The following is a 6,000-nucleotide window of genomic DNA, read 5'->3' as shown; positions in this document are numbered from 1 at the left end:
GAGTGGATCAAACAAACCGGTTCACTACCAGCCAGCGCTGTAAGAGTGAAAGACAGGGCACAAGGAGCAGGCATTCTATCCTCTATGATTACCCAGTCTCCCTTGCAGAAATGTTTTTGTTTTTGGCCCTGTTACTCTTGATGGGTATTGTACGAAAGAACAGAATTCCTGCATACTGGACAAGGGACCCTATTATGCTTACACTAATATTTGGCCAAGTAATGAGCCGTAATCGGTTTCAGCAAATTCTAAGCCGCCTCCATTTCTATGATGCTGATGATCCTGCAAATGCTAATGACACAGATAAGATGAGGCGAATTAGGTTGGTTTTTGATCACATAAGACAGACATTCCGTTCCTCATTTTATCCCTATAGAGACCTCGTCATAAACGAGAGTCTCGTGTTGTGGAGAGGCAATGTTTCATTTCGGCAATACATACCCAGCAAAAGGCACCGTTTTGGGTTCAAGATCTTTGTTATGTGTGACTGTAGGACTGGTTATGTGCAAGACATAGTCTTGTACATCGGTGCACAGAGAGACATAATAGAAGATCGGAGTATTGGTCTGTCTGGAGCAGTGGTAAAGACAATGATAGAAGACTATCTTCATCGTGGTCACGTACTTTACCTTGACAATTGGTACACTAGCCCTCTTCTCGCTCGTTATCTACACAGGCATGACACGGGGATCGGTGGGACCGTCAAGGTGAACTGGCGTCACATGGTCAAGGTGGGGCAGAAACTTGACAGAAATGAGGAGGTCTTTTTCCAGGCCAACAATATCCTTGCAACAGTGTGGAACCACAATAGAGAAGTCCGCCTCTTGTCCACGGTTCACCGCCCCTTGATGCACCGTACAGAGTCTGTAGATTATCGGAGCGAGAACAGGCGCCACATGTGGAAACCTGAGTGTGTGCTTGATTATAATATCAACATGCGCCTGGTGGACCAGTCAGACTCCATGATATCCACCGTCGAGTGTGCCAGGACCACGATGAAGTGGTACAAAAAACTATTCTTTCACCTGCTTGACATTATTGCCTTGAATTGCCACCACCTTCACGCCATGACAACAGGAGTTCAGGAAACCTTTGAAGGGTTTGTGAGGGAGCTGACACGAGAGATTGTTGCAAGGTATGTGGTTGAAAGGCCCCAACACCGCACCCGCACAGCCCCAGGTGCCCACCCTCCCCTGAGATTATCCACCCGCCATTTCCCCACTCCTATACCTCCCCAAGCAAATAGACCTAGGCCCCAGCGCAGGTGTCACGTGTGTAGCAATTCCCGCGTGAGACCCACCACTCAGAGAAAGAACACCCGTTATGAGTGCATTCAGTGTGACGTGGGTCTGTGTATTCACCCATGTTTCAGTGAGTTTCACATGCTCCTGCATTTCCGATAAGGTGTGAATGCGATAGGACGCTGATACTCTGAAATAAATGTGACAAACAGACGCTCAGTGTAATTATAAGGCCCGTAGATCTGTGAATAGTAGTATGGAAGTGGAAACGGGTTTAATATAAGTGGAAAATTATTATGTAAGTGTATGAATATTATCTAAGTGGAAACATACCTTGCGAGGGTATTTTGATGCGATATTCAGACGCTCAGTGCAATAAATAAGGCCCGTAAATATGTAAATAGGAGTCTACAAGTGAACACGGGTGTAATATAAGTGGAATATTAGTATGTAAGTGTATGAGTATTATCTAAGTGGAAACATACCTTGCGAGGGTATTTTGATGTGATATTCAGACGCTCAGTGGAATAAATAAGGCCCGTAAATATGTAAATAGGAATCTACAGGTGAACACGGGTTTAATACAAGTGGAATATTAGTATGTAAGTGTATGAGTATTATGTTGGTCGAAACATTCATTGCGAGGGAATTTTCATGCGATATTCTGACGCTCACTAGAATAAATAATGCCAGTAAATATGTATAGTACAGAATAGGGTGTAAATGGGTGATATGTAAGTGGTAAAGTATATTGGGATTGAAGAAATAAAGTAAAAGTGGAAACACGAGTGTTAGAGAATGTGCTTGCTACGAGAATATGTGCTAGCATTTCGCTAAATGCCCTCGTAATGAATGTAAATAATTGAAAACGTTTACAGTGGTAGAGGAGAGGTTCAATGTAAAGAAAAAAATATTATGAAAGTGATAAAATAATGCTGTATGTTGAAATACGAGTCGTAGCGAGTGCGCTGTGTATGCATATGTGTGCTATACTTATGCTACATGTCATCGTAATGCATGAAAACAGCTGAAAACATTTACATACAGTACAAAATGGTAAAATGGCATTGAAACAGTAGTATACAAGTAGAAAAAATTATATGTTGACTGAAACAAGAAACTTTGCACATAGCGTTTTACCAATCGGACAAAACTCGCTATGCTTGCGCAAAGGTACAATGCTTATTTTTCATATATATGTCTTTGAAATTCATTATATTATTATTCTTATTGTTTATTAGTTCAAATTCAATAAATGTAGAGGTGTTGTTTGTTGTTTCTCCCAAAATTGCCTACCATAGAAAACGTGAGCGCCTCACACGTCAATGATAGAATATGATACCTGGCGCGGAGGATCTCACCTGTTCTGACCAGTTGCGGACCATGGTAAGCACTTTCTTTGTGATTTTCCTTTGTTTCTCAACTGAAGTGGTAGTTTTAGCCAAAAAAATTTTTTTTCCAAAAGTGGTCGGGACTGGGGGGTGTCGGAGGTCCGAAAGTGCTCGGGACGTGACGGGTTAAAGGAACATTAAGGACGTATGGTTCAGGTGGGAAGCTGAAACGCAGTTTCCTCTCTGAGTCTGCATTCTTCATAACTTTGAGTAATGGCGAATCAGTAAAGAGTGAATGGTTGCTCTTCGCTATATCACAAGGTAAACTCAACTGTTTCACATGTTTACTCTGATACCTCTACAAGTTCACTATTTGTTCATGGTTTCAGTGACTGGGCACACACCAAAAGAGCTCTTGGGGAAAATGAATGTTCAGTGGATCATGGATAAAGAACTCTAGCCTATGTACAACGATAAAAAAAAAACAGTAGTTTTATTAACAGTGGACTCCGTCGTCAAACTGCTAATGAGAGGATATATTGGCACTCATGACTTTTGCACTTTGTAGAAGTAATAAAGTTTTTGAGTGAGCGTGGATTAGCGTTTAGAGGATCTAATCTAAACATAGGTTCGCCCCATAATGGTAACTTTCTAGGTATTCTTGAACTATTAAGCAAGTTTGATCGCTTTCTGGTTGATCACCTGTCACACTATGGGAATAAAAGCAAAGGAAATCTTACTTGAGCTCCACCATTTGAGATGAACTTATTTTGATAATGGGTAAAAATGTTTTGTCAACTGTTTGCAGAGGCATTCAGAGTGCAAAATACTACTCCCTGCTCTTAGATTCTACACCTGTTTCTACAAGAACTGATGAACTTGCAGTCACTGTTCGGTATGTTTCTTTGTCTATTGAATCAGTTGACCGTTTTTTTTTTTTTTTTTTTTTTTTTTTTTTTGCCTTCCCATCAATAGTCACACAGGAAAATATATGTGTGCTTAGGTCCTGGGCAGACTGAAAGAACTGGACACAGATATTCAAAACTGCCTTGGAGAATCGTACGATAATGCTGCCAGCATGCCTGGCAAATATGCAGGTCTCCACAGGAAAATCAAAGATGTAAATAATCTCTGATTATATATCGTCAGTCGGGATAAAAAAAAAAAAAAAAAAAAAGGGCAAGTTGGGGTAAAAAGTAACACAGCCTGCCAATCTTTAACTGTTGCCTATTTTTTCTAGTTTTTGATGTGGTGATAGGCCTACCAAAACTCCATATTTTGTGTATACAGATTTGCCCAACAATGACTTGGTGCCAGGTTATGATCAAACGAAGAATTTTTGTTTTATTTTTTGCTCATTTAACTTTTTTTTTGGCATTTTTACATTAAGTTTTGCCATTTCAGGTGTTTTGAATGCACTACATTCATTCTGCTGTCAGGTGATCAGTGACAATTGCCCTTAAGAGCCAAACCTAGAGACAGGACCTGGCTGCTTTTGTAACTCCAGTATAGATATGTGCTTTTTTATCCCGGGTACAGACACCGCCAAAGGGGTAATACAAAAACTGTTTCTTATTGCATCTAGAAAACAACAAAGCAAAAAATACAACAGCAGTGTGAGGTGCAACAAAGCTTCACACTGAAGATAAACTTCATGGAAAGCAATACAATTATTTTTCTGAAGAAGCAGAAGTTCATGAATGCTTCAAAAATGTAGTCAAGTTTGGATTTCCTTCTCCTAAAAAGTCAAAACATTAGAAGAATGTGAAGTTTGCATGGATCAGTCCAAACAAGTAAGATACCAATATATATAAAAGACAAGAAGGCACTCAAAGAGCGCATACCTCTGTCAGTGTGATTGCAGGATCCTTGTCTGGATCCGGATCTGCCCCCAAATTTAATTTTTTTTGGCCCATGGCCCACTCTTCCACAAAATTTTATTGAAATTCATCGAAAACTTTTGAAGAATTGTGTGGATGAACAAACAAGAAACAAACACAGGTGAATACATAACCTCCAACTTCGTTGGCGGAGGTAAAGCCTTGGTTCATAACTTAAATCATGTGTCTACTGTATATTCAGAATGTATGCTGTATTTTTTTTAATTTAATTATAGGTTTTGTAATGTGTTGTACACATAAACAAGGAAAATTCATGAGTTTTTGGAAGCTGTATTTCCATTAGTTTCAGAGTTTTTATTATATATATATATATATATATATATATATATATATATACATATATATATATATATATATATATATATATATATATATATATATATATATATATATATATATATATATTTGTACCCCAAGAGCGGTTATCATTTTCCACATTCACTGGGGTAAAACAAAAAAATCCACATATTCTTTAAAATCTCAGCACTGACTGGTTGTGGAACTTTCATTCATATGTCATGTTTTAGGTTGTTATGTACCCATTGCCATGTGATATCCAGTCTGCCCATTTGCTTTGAAACAGGATCAGTGAAGCAAAGACTAGGTAAATTGTTTTTATTTACCCCGATTGACTATACCTTGTGCTGCCCATTCCCTGAACCTCCTAGGAGCACAAAGTGTTAGTTGCTGTTTGGAGGATTTTTTTTTTTTTTTTCTGACCAAACTTTATGATTTTTGTTCAGGGTCAACACATCATTGGGCTGTCTTGACAAAGGATTTCATTCATTCATTGCCAGACGCCATGTATCCCAAACAGGGTGGCCAAGGGCTCAGAGTTAATTGTTTTACAGGGAGGGGCACTAATCCTCCACCAACCCCACTTGACAAGTAGGGAGAACGTTATGCCAACAGCATCTGGTGTTCCCAGGCGGTCACCCATCCAAGTACTAACCAGACCCAACGTTGCTTAACTTCGCTGATCGGACGGGAAGCGGTGTACTCAAAGTGGTAGGATTTCACTCGAGGAAAATAATAGGATTCGCACTTTAAAACACTTGTCAAATGCGAGATGGTCTTGTCATGCTGAGGCAACAAATGTACTGTGCCTCAACTACAGATGCCTGTATGAAAACCTAAAAGACTTTGTGGCTAATTATGAGGTCAGAGGCAAGTGGATTAATTACTGGCCTACAAAATCTTGAAACAAATTTCGTGGCAAAAATATGGAACAGAATACTTATTCAGTTCAGTAAAGTTAGCTTAATTCTGCAGGAGAAATGTGTTCATTTGCTGACAGCCACATCACTGCTCGAGTCTTTAGAAGAGTACATTGAGCAAATATACTTTTTTTTTTTTTTTTTTTTAATTTAGGCGATAATGCACTTGACTTTTTTTTTTTTTTTTATGTGCTCAATTCTGGGCACAGGCTTCACAGCCTGCTCTCAAGGCCCAGTAATCCTCCTACATTCCACACACCTCTGCATGTCACCACTTCGGCACTAACACCCACCGTCCATATTGAATACA

At 39.4% G+C, this 6,000-nt stretch overlaps 1 pseudogene; it reads right to left on the bottom strand.

The window, feature by feature from the left end:
• Window positions 1–5,376: 5,376 nt before the first annotated feature.
• Window positions 5,377–5,495, bottom strand: LOC145407296 (5S ribosomal RNA; annotated as a pseudogene).
• Window positions 5,496–6,000: the final 505 nt, after the last annotated feature.

This window comes from Coenobita brevimanus, chromosome 72 (genome assembly GCF_032717465.1).
Source record: "Coenobita brevimanus isolate Jiangsu-jjx chromosome 72, ASM3271746v2, whole genome shotgun sequence".
In the NCBI taxonomy this organism is placed as follows: Eukaryota; Metazoa; Arthropoda; class Malacostraca; order Decapoda; family Coenobitidae; genus Coenobita; species Coenobita brevimanus.
The sequence above is the reverse complement of the archived record's forward strand: the minus strand, read 5'-3'. Positions and strand labels throughout refer to the sequence as shown.